Consider the following 16,787-nt stretch of genomic DNA (forward strand, 5'->3'; position numbering starts at 1 on the left):
AACACACACTAGGTGAACCCTAACTCCTACAGCGCCACCTGTGGTTAACTCCCAAACTGCAACTGTCATTTTCACAATAAGCAGTGCAATTTAAATGCATTTTTTGCTGTGAAAATGACAATGGTCCCAAAAATGTGTCAAAATTGTACTAACTGTCCGCCATAATGCGGTAGAAGAATACGTATCGGCCTAAACTGAGGAAAAAAAATAATTTTTATATATGTTTTTGGGAGATATTTATTACAGCAAAAAGTAAAAAAATATAGCATTTTTTTTCAAAATTGTCGCTCTATTTTGGTTTATAGCGCAAAAAATAAAAACCGCAGAGGTGATAAAATACCACCAAAAGAAAGCTCTATTTGTGGGAAAAAAAGGACGTCAATTTTGTTTGGGAGCCACGTCGCACGACCACGCAATTGTCTGTTAAAGCGACGCAGTGCCGAATTGTAAAAACGCCTTTGGGCATTTAACAGCATATCGGTCCGGGGCTTAAGTGGTTAAATCCCACCCGTCATAACATGCAAAAAAAATAAACCTGCCCTAGGGGTCCGATCGCATTGTCAGGAGTTGGAAATGTATATTTTTGGGAACAAGAACCGCTACTCTTTGGGAATTAGAGGTAAAGGGGGCCTGGTCCACCCAGCCCACCCAAGTATTTTTAAGCACAAGCTGTAGCTAGCCAGTAATATGAGTTTCCACTAAGACTATTGCCGCGTATACACGACCGTTTTTCGCGATGTAAAAAATGTTTTTTTTTTTAAATGGCATTAAAAACGATCGCATGTGGGCTCCAGAGCATTTTTCGCTACGTTAAAAATGGCCATTCAATCTTTACTGTAAAAAAAAAATGGCCATTCAAAATTTAGAACATGCTACAAATTTTCGCGTCGTTTTTAACATTGACGTTTTTAACGTCGAAAAAAATGGTCGTGTGTTGGCTTTAACGACGTGAAAAAAACGCGCATGCTCAGAAGCAAGTTATGAGACGGGAGCGCTCGTTCTGGTAAAACTAGCGTTCGTAATGGAGATAGCACATTCGTTATGCTGTAAATTATTGCATCGTGTAATGCAGCGCATTCTTTTCTTCTTTTTAATGCTACACTAATCCAAAATTTTGCTGCTGATATTCTCACATAGTTATGACAAGCTTGTTACTTTATTATTTATTGTTATCTCATAAATATTTTTTGGAAGCCAGATCTCCCTCTAAAAAAAAATCAGCATATTTTAAATCTTTTAATGGAGATCTTCTTGTTTGGCTATTAATTGGATAATATTTTAGACTGCTTTCCATTTATTAAATTTTTTGGAGTGTGTCAAGTTACCACAACAACATTATTATTTAGTATTATTTACCCGCAAAAAGGTCAGTGTCCCTTGTTAATTAGAAAATGTTTTTTTTTAAATGTCCCTGCCTACTCACTAGCAAACTATTTATTTTTAATAAAAACACATGGTCAAGTTTTGTCAGAAAACAAAAAATCTATTTATTCTTGTGCTAAATAAAATAAAGGCTAAGGGCAAACAAAAAACTCAGTTAATAAAAACAAAGAAGCCAGATACGCAGCAATGGAGACCCTGCTTGAATTTGTGCAGACACAGATCCCCACAGAAAAAAAACAAGGATGTCAAAAAAAAAATTTGGACCATGAGAGAATCACATATCTACTAATTTTCTGGTTTTGGTTTTAGCCTTCCCTGCAGTGTTCCCTGCAGTTTTCCCTGCAGCCTTCGATAACCGTGTGTTCGGAGGGTGTGTCCCTGGAGGAAAGATTGTGGCAGGAGCAGGAACAAGAGCAGGATCAGGAATAGGAGCAGAAGCAGGAACAGGAGGAGCGATCCGCACAATGTCTGTGTAGTCATCCAGCTTCCCCAACATGGCCATGTTCATAGCCTTAAAAAAGAGCGTTTCACAATGAAGACGCTGGCCCATCTCCATATTTTGCAGCTTGCTAGCAATTAGGGCCACAAATCCCTCTTCTGCGGTGGAGGGCTCTCTCAGGACCAGAGTAGCCTCCAGTTCCCAGGATGCTGCTGTGGACACTGCCTGTAAAAGGGGGCTCCTTCAGTCTCCCCCTGGAAGCCTCCAGTGATCAGCGTTGGGAAGCAGAGGGTGAGTGGATGACCCAGCCCTTGCAGCGGTGCAGGATCTGGTGTTGCTCTGTCCGCAGGGGTCTTCACTCTCACTCTTTGGCTGGGATCTCCACTGGCAGGTGAATACTCAGATAAAGATGCCCTGTTCTCCCTCTCTCCTTGGTACCAACGGGAAGAACTTTTCCGGGCAGGTTAACAAAATCTTTTTGCTACTCCTCCTACTGAACAGTGTCCATTGGGATTTGTAGTCCAAAGAGTCTATGGGTCCCATTATGTGGCTACTGTATCAAACTGCAACTCCCAGGATTCTCAGCGCTCTGCATAGATGTCTATGGGCCTGCTTGGCTTTAGGTCTCCCTCTGCAGACCAGAGTAGAATGTTGCAGGATAACATCAGTATCTCAGAAGAGGGAGAGTTAAATAAAAGGCAATGTCTCCTTTTCCATATTGCAGTAGCCCAGCACCTGGCTACACTGAGAAGGAAATGCGAAGAGTGGGTATGAGTGACTGATAGAAGAAGGACCAGTAGAAGGATTGAGAGATAAGGGGGGTAGAAAAGGCAAGTGACACTGATAGAACATGAATCTGCTGTAGAAATGAGAGAGAAAGGGAAGAGCGCTAGGGAATGACATTGACAGAACAAGGATTGATCGTAGGGATGAGGGAGAGAAGGGGAAAAGCAGTGGTGAGTAACACTGATAGAATAAGGATCTTCTGTAGATTGGGAGAGAAGAGGAAGAGTTGGTGTAATCAGGGCCGCTGATAGAAATCATGGGGCCCCGTACAGCCTACCTGACGGGGCCCCCTTCAGCTCCACCCCTGGTCCCGCCTTTAGCTCCACCCCTGGCCCCGCCTTGAAACTGTCTCTGCAGCACGTTACGGTATTGGCGGGCATTGGTAGGCACCTGGAGCAGAGAACCGGGGGGGGGGCTGCCGTCTGAAATTGAAATTGAGAAGCGGGAGGGGGGGGCTGCTGCGAATTGAGAAGCGGAGGGGGGCCCTTTACAAATTATTAATAAAAATGAAAAATGAAAAAACAAAAATATATAAAATAAATAAATAAACATTTATAAAAAAAAAGGGGGGGTTGCCATTCAGGGCCCTGGGGACCTCTGGGCCCTTTAATTAAAAAAAACATTTATAAAAAAAAGGGAGACCTCATGAGCCCTTTAATATGTGTATATATATATATATATATATATATATACATAAGGAATAAAAAGAAAAAAAAATGAAATAAAATTATATGAAAAAAAAAGAATTTATAAAAAAAGGGGGATTGCCATCCGGGGCCCTGGGGACCTTTAATAATATATATATATATATATATGAAATAAAAAAATATATAAAAATGTATTTATTTTTTTATAAAAAAAAGGGTGTTTTCATCCCGGGCCCTGGGGATCTCCGGGCCCCTGGGGACCCCCTTACCCCTAAGAAAAAAAAATTGTCCCTTTAATAAAAAATAAAAAAAAATATATATTAGAAAAAATATATTTTTTTTTATAAAAAATAAATAAAAAAAAAGGGGGGTTGCCATCCGGGGCCCTGGGGGCCTTCGGACCCCTGGGGACCCCCGGCAAAAAATGGCCCTTTAATAAAAATAAAAATATATTAAAAAATATATATATATTTTTTATAAAAAATAAATAAAAAAAGGGGGAGTTGTCATCTGGGACCCGGTGGGCCTCCGGGCCCCTGGGGGTTGCCATCCGGGCCCCTGCTGGCCCGGGGCCCCCTACAACAGGGCCAGTTGTACTGGCTTATCAGCGGCCCTGGGTGTAATGCCGCGTACACACGATTGGAAATTCCAACATGAAAAGTGTGCTTTTGGATGGAAATTCCGACCGTGTGTAGACTCCATCGGACTTTTGACTTTCGGGAATTTCCGCCAACAAAAGACTGAGAGCTGGAAAAAAAAATCCGATCGTCTGTAGCAATTCCGACGCGCAAAACTCCGACGCAAGCTCGGAAAAAATTTGATGCATGCTCGGAAGCATTGAACTTAATTTTCTCAGCTTGTTGTAGTGTTGTACGTAACCGCGTTCTTGACGGATGACACTTATTCAGAGGTTTCCGGTGGCTTTATTTCCCTTTTGTGGTAATTTTAGTATTTGGTGACTTTTCTTTTTGAATTGGACTCATATTAGCCAGGACGTGTGTGTTGTGGGTGTGCGGCACTGATCCCCCACCTTGTGCGCCCCACGCTGCCTTCTATGTAAATTGAACCCAGCAGAGCCGATGTGGGAATAGTACAGAATATTATTAGCTGCTCTATGAATAATCAGCCTTAATGAGATGATTTAATAATGTATGGCGTTCCCCTCCATCTAATCTCAGCAATTTTCCTCCTTCGGTGAAGAACATTCATCGTATTTGTGCTGGAGATGTCCAAAGTGCGGGTCACTGAGCAATGAGAATGGGGAATCATCTGAGTCAGGAAACGCCTCTCCATTGGGTCAGCCAATCAGAATGGACATTGTACAATAGGGTTGAACCTACATGGGCTGGGGCCCTACGAAAAAGCCACTCTGGGGCCCTCAGCCTGTCTAATCTCCATCTCAAAGTTAATGGGCCAGATTCACAAAGAGTTACGTCGGCGTATCAGTAGATACGCCGACGTAACTCCGAATCTAAGCCCGTCGTATGTTTAAGTGTATGCTCAAACTGAGATACACTTAAACATGCATAAAATACGACGGCCTGCGCCGTCGTATCTTAGGCTGCAATATTTACGCTGGCCGCTAGGTGGCGCTTCCATTGAAGTCGGCGTAGAATATGCAAATGAGTCGTTAAGCCGATTCACGAACGTACGCTTGCCCGTCGCAGTAAAGATACGCCGTTTCCATAAGAGATACGCGGCGTAAAGATAAACATGCCCCCTAGATGGCGTACTCAATGTTAAGTATGGCTGTCGTTCCTGCGTCGCAATTTGAAAATTTTACGTTGTTTGCGTAACTCGTCCGTGAATGGGGCTGGACGCCATTTACGTTCACGTCGAAACCAATGACGTCCTTGCGACGTCATTTAGCGCAATGCACCCTGGGAAATTCCTCGGACGGCGCATGCGCATTAGGTTCGGCGCGGGAACGTGCCTAATTTAAATGCTATACGCCCCCTACCCGCCTAATTTGAATTAGGTGGGCTTACGCCGGGGGATTTACGCTACGCCGCCGCAACTTTACAGGCAAGTGCTTTGTGAATCAAGCACTTGCCCGTAAAACTTGCGGCGGCGTACCGTAAATGAGATACGTTACGCTGCCGCAGAGATGCGGCGATCTACGAGAATCTGCCCCAATATCTCCAGTGATATGAACTGTTTTTATAGATTCCTGAACTTTATATACAACTATTCAATCTGTGTCTTCTTTTTCGAAGTTAGTGTTGATCAGACAGCCCCATAGCAATTGCATGGTGTGGTATGGCTTTATTTTATATACTGGGCTTGCAGCAATTTTTAACCGTTTTCTTTTCAATTTGACAAATACTCTATTGAAGTCGGTCTTTCCTGTGTGTACTTTATCAACTGCTAAACTGCAGCAGCCAGACAAATTAGTGAATAGAAGAAGTGACAGAGATGGAATCACCCCCTGACATACCCACATTTCCATATAGATTATCACTGCTGTGTAGATCTGGGGGACGGACTGTAGTAAGGTGCCCATCCATTGCAGATACTCCAGTGCCTATTTTATTGGGTCTCGGGCTGTTTGCAGAAATGAGCCTGACCTCTCGGAATCTGAGGACAAGGTTGGATGTACTCATTCTTATAGATCTGACACACACTATATTACCAAAAGTATTGGTATCAAATCACATGCCAAATCGGCAGCTATTGCAGTTATTGCCCGCAATGGAACCGCCGACTTAGCGGCGCCGCATTGATTCCCAAAAGTAGTTTCTGTACTATTTGTGTCAATTTCAGGTGCAATTTCAATAGACATCTGTGCAGGAAACTGCACAGATGTCTCTGAAATCGTCTGACATGAGGAAATGAAATCTTGCGAGTTCAGCTGAACTTGTACAATTTCAATCCTGTAGCAGTTTAAACTTGGGCTAAAATTTATTGTAGCGCCTGGTTACTTAACCACTAGCCGACCGCGCACCGTCATTATACGGCGGCAGGTCGGCTCTCCTGGGCGAGAGCCCGTAGCTATACGTCCTATCGTATAGCCGCCACTAGGGGGCGCGTGCGCGCCGCCGGAGGCGCGCGCGCGCGCTCCCCGCTCGCCCCCGACTCCCGTCCGTGTGCCCGGCGGGCGCGATCGCCGCCGGGCACACGCGATCGCTCGGTACAGAGCGGGGAACGGGAGCTGTGTGTGTAAACACACAGCTCCCGGTCCTGTCAGCAGGGGAAATGCTGATTTTCTGTTCATACAATGTATGAACAGAGGATCAGTGTTTCCCCTAGTGAGGCCACCCCCCCCACAGTAAGAACACACCCAGGCATACTTAACCCCTTCCCCGCCCCCTAGTGTTAACCCCTTCACTGCCAGTGGCATTTTTATAGTAATCTAATGCATTTTTATAGCACTGATCGCTATAAAAATGCCAATGGTCCCAAAAATGTGTCAAAAATGTCCGAAGTGTCCGCCATAATGTCGCAATACCGAAAAAAAAATCGCTGATCGCCGCCATTACTAGTAAAAAAAATATTAATAAAAATGCCATAAAAATACCCCCTATTTTGTAAACGCTATAACTTTTGCGCAAACCAATCAATAAACGCTTATTGCGATTTTTTTTACGAAAAATATGTAGAAGAATACGTATCGGCCTAAACTGAGGAAAAAAAATGTTTTTTTATATATTTTTGGGGGATATTTATTACAGCAAAAAGTAAAAAATATTCATTTTTTTCAAAATTGTCGCTCTATTTTTGTTTATAGCGCAAAAAATAAAAAACGCAGAGGTGATCAAATACCACCAAAAGAAAGCTCTATTTGTGGGAAAAAAAGGACGCCAATTTTGTTTGGGAGCCACGTCGCACGACCGCGCAATTGTCTGTTAAAGCGACGCAGTCCCGAATCGCAAAAAGTACTCTGGTCTTTGGGCAGCAATATGGTCCGGGGGGTAAGTGGTTAAAAAGTAACTGACTCTGATCCAATTAATATGTTCAAAACTAGGTCTCTGTCTCAGCTTGGCTGTGCTGTGGGCTCATTCTATTGTTACTGGGGTGTAGTTCCTACCCCAGGGCGATGGGTGGCAGCAGTGGTGTCGAGGTTTGGGTGCTCTTCCCCAGCAGCCTATCAGGAGGGTTCGGGCTCGCTGTGCATGCTGGGGGAGGGTATTTATGGGACAGACGCCATTAGTCTGGGTTCTTCTTCGAAGTGCGGCACCTACCTTCAGGGTGACTGCATTACGGCACCCGGCGTAATGGCCTTCCAGGCCGGGGCATGCGTGTCGCGCTGTGTTCCTGGTTCCGGGACCATGTTGGTCCGGAACATTTAAGCTTTGGCAGGGAGCCCAGTGGTCCACTGGGTTCCCAATCCTGAAGATCCCAAGCGAGGAAGCTGTTCGGTGGGGAGTCCATCTGAGGAGAGCCGATGAGAGGCTGGCGATCCAATAGGGTCTCGACAAACCACCGGAGATCAAGGTAGCCGGACACTGAGAGGCTAGTCACCTGTCAGTCGGTACCTGAAAACTATCTGAAGGAGATCCAGGCGCAATTCTATCAAGGAGAATCATTTCCGTAATCACAATCACAGAGAGGGTCTGTGGCAGAGACTTTTCCTTCCAGTTCGAGCGATACCCTGGCTGTGGGAGAGGCCTGTCCAGGTACGCTATGCCCACTCTGGCTAGAGTGGCGAAGAATACAAAGTATTGTTGGGAGCAGGACTGTTTCCCTGTTGTTACGCCTGAGTCTGCTACTTCTCCTTCTACTTCACCTCTACTCTTCATCACAAGTTTTAATGTTTTTACCCGGCTGGGTAATAAAGAGCACAGCAAAAAGACACCTGTCGTGGACATTCCGTTACTGCTGCATTCACCATACACCCTAGGCTGGCGGAAGAGCCACGAGGTAACATGCCACCCAAAACAAACCAGCAGCTCCTTCGGGAGTAGTGCTACATTAGCTTTGATCCTTAGGGCCTGATTCAGGTACCTGCGCTGCGGCATAACGTATCTCACTGATTCACAAAGCACTTGCCTGTAAACTTGCGGCGGTGTAACATAAATGCGTTCGGCGCAAGCCCGCCTAATTCAAATGGGGCGTGTACCATTTAAATTAGGCGCGTTCCCGCGCCGAACGTTCTGCGCATGCTCTGTTTTTTGAACGGCGACGTGCGGTACGTCCTTTCGTATTCCCGGACGTCTTACGCAAAAAAAATAATAATTTGAAATTCGACGCGGGAACAACGGCCATACTTTAACATGGCTGGTCTAAATCTAAGCCATGAAATAGCAGGCGTAAGTTTGCGACTGGAAAAGCCGACTAGCGACGACGTAAGAGAATGCGACGAACGTGCGTACCTTTGTGGATTGCCATAAATAGCTAATTTGCATACCCGACGCAGGAAAACGATGCAAACTCCACCCAGCGGGCGCCGGAGTATTACACCTACGATCCGAAGGCGTACGAAGCCGTACGCCTGTCGGATCGAAGCCTAAAGCAGTCGTAACATGTTTTGAGGATTTAAAACAACGCTATGACGCGGCAAATTTGAAAGTACGCCGGAGTATCAGTAGATACGCCGGCGTATTACTACTGTGAATCTGGCCCTAAGACTTTTACTGGGATGTATGCATTTTTTGCAGCATGGCCTTAAAATTATTTATTAGGAAAAATACTTTTTTGTGTGCAAATTAACAAATCTTGGTTGCAATCAATGGCCCTCTCCCATTTGTGGGAGTATTTTGTAGTATAGTGTCCCATAGAAAATGTTGATTCTGAAAAGAAAAGTAAAGTCTTTCTCACAAATCTGTTGGGGGTGTACTCATTTATGCTGCTCTGATATATTCTGCTGTACAGAGAACACTTAGCCAATCATATTAATCACTGCAGCAGGGGAGCTTACATTCTAATGTCTCACCACATCCAAAAACTATCATTATTAATTTAGATTTATATCGCAGAAAACACTGAGCCAGTTACTTCAGTCTTTGCACCAGAGGAGCTTACACTCTAGACTGCCAGCTTAGGCTGGGTTCACACTACGGTTTTCCCGTCCGTCAGCCGCATACGATTTCAGTATTGAAAACGTACGGGCCCGGACGGGAAAACGTATAGATAGAGAATGCATTGCAAATCGTATGCACTCAGATGCATCCGGGTGCGTACGATTTGCTGGCAAAACGTTTTTTAAACGTACGCAAAACCGCGTTCAACCACGGTTTTGCGGTCGTTTTTAAAACAGTATGGCAACCGCATACGTTTTCCTTTAACATTAATGTCAATGGAAAACGTACATATGTGCGGTTCCATACGTTCCCGTCCGTTTCAAAGCATACGGTTTTTCATATAAATCGTATGCGGCTGACGGACAGGAAAACCGTAGTGTGAACCCAGCCTAACTGAGATGCCGTTGATTCCATCCCTGTATTGCAGACTGCTGGCTGCATCGTGTGATTCCTGTTTTAGCGGACTGTAATAAAATGTCTTTATAATTTGCATTGTTGTGTATTATCTGGGGACTCGCTCTGCTCCGATCTTCTCATTGTCTTCCTAATCGTATTACCCGGACTGGAGAACACAGTGGGCTGGATTCAGGTAGATTTTTGCATTGTTACGGCGGCGTAGCGTATCGTATTTAGGCTACGCCGCCGTAAGTCAGAGAGGCAAGTGCTGTATTCACAAAGCACTTGCCTCCTAAGTTACGGCGGCGTAGCCTAAATGGGGCCGGCGTAAGCGCGCCTAATTCAAATGAGGATGAGGGGGAGTGTTTTATGTTAATTATTGGTGACCCGACGTGATTGACGTTTTGTACGAACGGCGCATGCGCCGTCCGTGGAATTTCCCAGTGTGCATTGCTCCAAAGTACGCCGCAAGGACGTCATTGGTTTCGATGTGAACGTAAATTACGTCCAGCCCCATTCACGAACGAGTTACGCAAACGACGTAGAATTTTTACATTTCGACGCGGGAACGACGGCCATACTTAACATTGGCTACGCCACCTAGGGGGCAGCTTTATCTTTACGCGGCGTATCTCTTACGGAAATGGCGTATCTTTTCTGCGACAGGCAAGCGTACGTTCGTGAATCGGCGTATCTAGTCATTTACATATTCTACGCCGACAACAACAGAAGCGCCACCTAGCGGCCAGCAGAAAAATTGCACCCTATGATACGACGGCGCAGGCCGTCGTATCTTAGCTAGGTTTAAGTGTATCTCAGTTTGAGCATACACTTAAACTTACGACGGGCTTAGATTCCGAGTTACGTCGGCGTATCTACTGATACGCCGGCGTAACTCTTTGTGAATCCGGCCCAGTATATTTATCACTTTCTTTAGGCGGCACTGGTCTATTCAGCTACCTCGGAGTGATGGAAATCATTCAGTGCAGGGACGGGGCACACATCCTGCAGGAAATAATGATTTGTCTTATTTTAATGAGCTGTTATGAATAGCGAGGTGTGAGATGGAATTTGATTGGCTGTTCTGAGCAGCCCAGGCAGTCTCCAGCCTTCCTCCTCCCGTCTGCTGGTTTAGTGGGATATTTTGAGGTGGCAGTTAGCAGGTTCAGTCCGGCGGTAATCTGGTTACAGCAGACCTATTATCACTGCTGACTGCGCCAATCTCCTCCATCTTCACAAATCATTAACTTTTGCAGAGGATCATCAGATGCAGCTGCTGCAATTAACCCCACTAATAGATGTCTGCGACACACACTCAGCGTGGTCGCCTGACCCACCAGAGCCAGGAACATGGCCGAGTGTTCATATACTGTACTACCGAAAACTGAGGATGGAGAGATGCCAGTACACTATATATATATATATATATATATATATATATATATATATATATATATATATATATAAATCCCTGGAAACCTCTACTAATCCTGACTTTTTTCTTCTTATCTTTTTTTATCAAAAAGGTTTTTATTGCTCACAAAACATACAATGTATGAAAACATGAGATACAGTACACTACATGAGATACAGTACACTATAGTCAGGTGTAATGACCATGCAACAACAATCCTTGATTATAACAGTCAGTAAGTAAATCCAACATTACGCTCTTAACCCCTTCTTGCATACAGGAATCTGTCTATATCCTATTGGCCCTACCCTACTCCATCCCCCACAAGCCTCCCAATTTTTCAAGCATTTAGACCAGGGGTGTCCAAACTTTTTTCAAAGAGGGCCAGATTTGATGAAGTGAACATGCATGAGGGCCGACCATTTTGCCTGACGTTCTTTGAACCCAGTGGCGGCTGGTGCTCAAAATTTTTGGGGGGGGCGCAAACGAAAAAAAAAAATTGCAGCCTCACTGTGCCCATCAAATGCAGCCACTGTGCCATCAATTGTCACCACTGTGCCATGCCATCAAACGCAGCCACTGTGCCATCAATTGTCACCACTGTGCCATGCCATCAAACGCAGCCACTGTGCCATCAATTGTCACCACTGTTCCATGCCATCAAACGCAGCCACTGTGCCATCAATTCGCACCACTGTGCCATGCCATCAAATGCAGTCACTGTGCCATGCCATCAAACGCAGCCACTGTGCCATCAATTGTCACCACTGTGCCATGCCATCAAACGCAGCCACTGTGCCATGCCATCAAACAGCCACTGTGCCATCATTTGTCACCACTGTGCCATCAATTGTCACCACTGTGCCATGCCATCAAACAGCCACTGTGCCATCATTTGTCACCACTGTGCCATCAATTGTCACCACTGTGCCCTTTAATTGTCACCACTGTGCCCTTTAATTATCGCTGCTGTGCCAATTGTCCCCACTGTGCCTATTGTAGCCACTGTTGATGTCACTGTGCCCTTTAATTGTCGCCACTGTGCCCATTCATGCCGCTGTGCCAATTTTCCCCATTATCCCTATTGTCGCCACTGTGCCTAGTGTCGCCACTGTCGATGTCACTGTGCCCTTTATTGTCGCCACTGTGCCCATTCATGCCGCTGTGCCAATTGTCCCCACTGTGCCTATTGTCGCCACTGTGCCCATTGATGTCACTGGCTGTGCCCTGTAAAGTGCCCCTTTGCCCCCCCGCCCGGCACTTACCTGGCTCTGATAGGCACTTCCGTACAGCCAACCAGCTGCCGTTATTCAGATGGCCGGACATGAGCGCCGACCATCAGAATAAAACAGCGGCAGCGGCGATAATAACATAGATTCATGCAATGCGGTGAGAGCCAGAGGGGGCGGCGCTCCAGCGCCCTCTATGGACGAACCGCCACTGTTTGAACCATTAAAATTGTATTAGTTCGATCACTAATACACTGCCCAACAAGAATTCTCTTGCCTTTGTCGCGCTTTCTCCCGACACACAGATGAATGCTCTGCTCTTTAGGGGTACCGTTAATTCTTAATGGTACCCCCACACTTTGGAAAACGTGCGGTGCTTTTGGTGCAGTGACTTCTTTCCCTGCATTTTTGTGGGTAGGGAAGCCCATTGAAATGAATGGGCTGCCCTACACGCAGCACACAGCCACACAGATGTGAACCAAGGGCTTGTTCCCATGTCAGGTTGAAGGGGCAGTAAAACCACATAGATGAGCGTTTTTTACCACCCCCAACTTCTCCCCCATTAGCTGCAGAGACAGCAGCTGGGGGTGTACACATGCTGTGGCTGCAGCTGGAGGTATACCCAGGCTGAATGGTGCTGCACTGCAACTACCCTGCAACTGTGTGCACTGCACTGTTGCGGTATAGGCTTTACTGCCTGTCAAATGCCTCTGAAAAGCGATCTGTGCATGGATTGCTTTTCAGAGGAGCAGCAGTCCTGGCTGCTATCACAAACAAGCCCTAAAAAAAGCAGTTCTGATGGTACAGTAATGGGGGGGGGGGGGTCCAGATTAAAAGTAACATGTACACTCACACAGACACACACATACAGACACATGCACGCAAACACATAGAGACAGACACTCACATGTATAAAGCCCTTTTAAAACAAATCTAGCTTCTAGCACAGTACCTTTCCAGTTTCCTCATTCAGCCGGGTACTGCACTCTAGGGGGAAGCAGAGAGCACAGCACACTCCTCTGCATTTACTTTCACTTTTGAGGCTGACTGAGCTTCTGAGGCCTCGTACACACGACAGAGTTTCTCGGCAGAATTCACCGAGAAACTCGGTCAAAACCCGGATTCTGCCGAGAAACTCTGTCGTCTGTACAGTTTTGGCTCGATGGAGCCGCCGAGGAGCTCGACGAGAAAATAGAGAACATGTTCTCTATTTTCTCGTTGTTCTATGGGAGAAGGCGGCCCGCCGAGCTCCTCGGCGGCTTCATCCCAAAACTCGACGAGGAACTCGACGTGCCAAGCACGTCGAGTTCCTCTGTCGTGTGTACGGGGCCTTATAGTGTCGATGTATTGTTCGGCAAGGGATCGGGAGATCGGGCTCATGTGACAGCCCATATCTTCCCTGATACCGCGGCACACCTGAGAACCAAGCGGGCCGTTCAAAACCGTCTCGCGGGCCGCGATTGGCCCGTGGGCCGGACTTTGGACATGCCTGATTTAGACAAATGGCCAACTGAACCTCCCCCACCGCAATGTCCATGTCTATACACCCCTCAACAGCCTCATCCATACAAGTTCCAAGGGGCTTAAGCCAGGTGTGGCAAGCCATGAATCCCAAAGCCTATCAAATTTACTGGCATTTCCCCTGTGCTGATAAATATATTTCCCCATTATGAGCGTTCTACCCATATGTTGTATCCATGTTTTGACTGTGGGTGGTACATCGGATTTCCAGTTCAAAAGGATGGTTTTCCTTGTCTGAAACAGAGCCCTGGCAAATGCCATTCGAGTCAGCTCCTCCAGAATCACCCCCTCCAGAACTCCAAGCAGGCAGCATAACGGGTCAAGAGGAACGTTGGTCTGGAACACTGAATTGAGTGTGGCCAGAACTTCCGTCCAAAATCTGTGGATTTTGGGGCAACACCAGAGCAGATGAATCAAATCCCCAGGAACCGCCCTGTACCTACCACACTGTGGATCGGGCACCCTGCCCATTTTGAAGAGTTTCACCGGGGTATAATGTACTCTCAGTCGAATGTATAATTGAGACACCTTTTGTGAAGCATTAACCACTTAAGGACCGGACCAATACGCTGCTAAATGACCCAAGGGGTTTTTACAATTCGGCACTGCGTCGCTTTAACAGACAATTGCGCGGTCGTGCGACGTGGCTCCCAAACAAAATTGGCGTCCTTTTTTCCCCACAAATAGAGCTTTCTTTTGGTGGTATTTGATCACCTCTGCGGTTTTTATTTTTTGCGCTATAAACAAAAATAGAGTGACAATTTTGAAAAAAATTCAATATTTTTTACTTTTTGCTATAATAAATATCCCCCAAAAACATATATAAAAAATATTTTTTTCCTCAGTTTAGGCCGATACGTATTCTTCTACCTATTTTTGGTAAAAAAAAATCGCAATAAGCGTTTATCGATTGGTTTGCGCAAAATTTATAGCGTTTACAAAATAGGGGATAGTTTTATTATTTTTTTTTTTACTACTAATGGCGGCGATCAGCGATTTTTTTCGTGACTGCGACATTATGGCGGACACTTCGGACAATTTTGACACATTTTTGGGACCATTGTAATTTTCACAGCAAAAAATGCATTTAAATTGCATTGTTTATTGTGAAGATGACAGTTGCAGTTTGGGAGTTAACCACAAGGGGGCGCTGTAGAAGTTAGGGTTCACCTAGTGTGTGTTTACAACTGTAGGGGGGTGTGGCTGTAGGTCTGACGTCATTGATCGAGTCTCCCTATAGACACTCCCCCTTGCTCGGGATTGGACGGATCTGTCCAATCCCGAGCAAGGGGGAGTGTCTATACGCGGCGCAGCGGGGAACACTACAGCTATTCAAATGAAAGCTGTGATACTCCCCGCACGCTGTTTAACCATGCGGCGGCGGGGGCATCTAGGTATGGGGGGACATGGCTGGATTTATGTGGGACATGGCTGGATATAGGGGGGACATGGCTGGATTTATGGGGGACATGGCTGGATATAGGGGGGACATGGCTGCATATGTGGGGGGACATGGCTGGATATATGGGGGACATTTCTGCATATGTGGGGGGACATGGCTGGATATATGGGGGACATTGCTGCATATGTGGGGGGACATGGCTGCATATATGGGGGACATTTCTGCATATGTGGGGGGACATGGCTGGATATATGGGGGACATTGCTGCATATGTGGGGGGGACATGGCTGCATATATGGGGGACATGGCTGCATATATGGGGGACATGGCTGCATATATGGGGGACATGGCTGCATATATGGGGGACATGGCTGCATATATAGGGGACATGGCTGCATATATGGGGGAAGAAGGACGCCAATTTTGTTTGGGAGCCACTTCGTACGACCTAGTGGTTAACTCCCAAACTGCAATTGTAATTTTCACAGTAAACAATACATTTTTATAGAATTTTTTGCTGTGAAAATGACAATTGTCCCAAAAATTTGTCAAAATTGTCCGAAGTGTCCGCCATAATGTCGCAGGCACGAAAAAATCGCTGATAGCCGCCATTAGTAGTAAAAAAAAAAATATTAATAAAAATGCAATAAAACTATCCCCTATTTTGTAAACACTATAAATTTTGCGCAAACCAACCGATAAACGCTTATTGTGATTTTTTTTTACCAAAAATAGGTAGAAGAATACCTATCGGCCTAAACTGAGGGAAAAAAATCTTTTTTTTTATATATTTTTGGGGGGATATTTATTATAGCAAAAAGGGAAAAAAATTGCATTTTTTTTTAAAGTGTCGCTATATTTTTGTTTATAGCGCAAAAAATAAAAACCGCAGAGGTGATCAAATACCACCAAAAGAAAGCTCTATTTGTGGGGAAAAAAGGACGCCAATTTTGTTTGGGAGCCACGTCGCACGACCGCACAATTGTCAGTTAAAACGATGCAGTGCCGAATCGCAAAAAGGGGCCAGGTCCTTAACCTGTATAATGGTCCGGGTCTTAAGTGGTTAAAAAAATATATATTTTTTACTTTTTGCAATAATAAATATCCCCAAAATTTAGGCCAATATATATTTATGTATTCTTCTACATATTTTTGGTTAAAGAAATTGCAATAAGCGTATACAGTATATTGATTGGTTTGCTCAAAAGTTATAGCGTCTACAATCTATAGGAAAGATTTATGGCTTTTTTATGGCATTTGTATTATTTATTTTTTACTAGTAATGGTGGCGATCTGTGATTTTTAACGGTACTGCGACATTGCGCCGGACAGATCGGACAATTTTGACACATTTTTGGGACCATTGACATTTATACAACGATCAATGCTATAAATATTCACTGATTATTGTGTAAATGTCACTGGTAGGGGATCGGTTAACACTAGGAGGGGTTAAATTTGTTCCCTCAGTGTGTTCTAACTGTATGGGTATAGGACTGACTGGGGGAGGAAACATAGCGTTGTTCCTTCTTAGTAGGAACAAACAATATGTCTCCTCTCCCCTGACAGAACAGGGATTTGTGTGTCCCTGTGCTGGCTCTCATGCACGT

The sequence above is a fragment of the Rana temporaria genome, chromosome 8, assembly GCF_905171775.1.
Source record: "Rana temporaria chromosome 8, aRanTem1.1, whole genome shotgun sequence".
Taxonomy (NCBI): domain Eukaryota; kingdom Metazoa; phylum Chordata; class Amphibia; order Anura; family Ranidae; genus Rana; species Rana temporaria.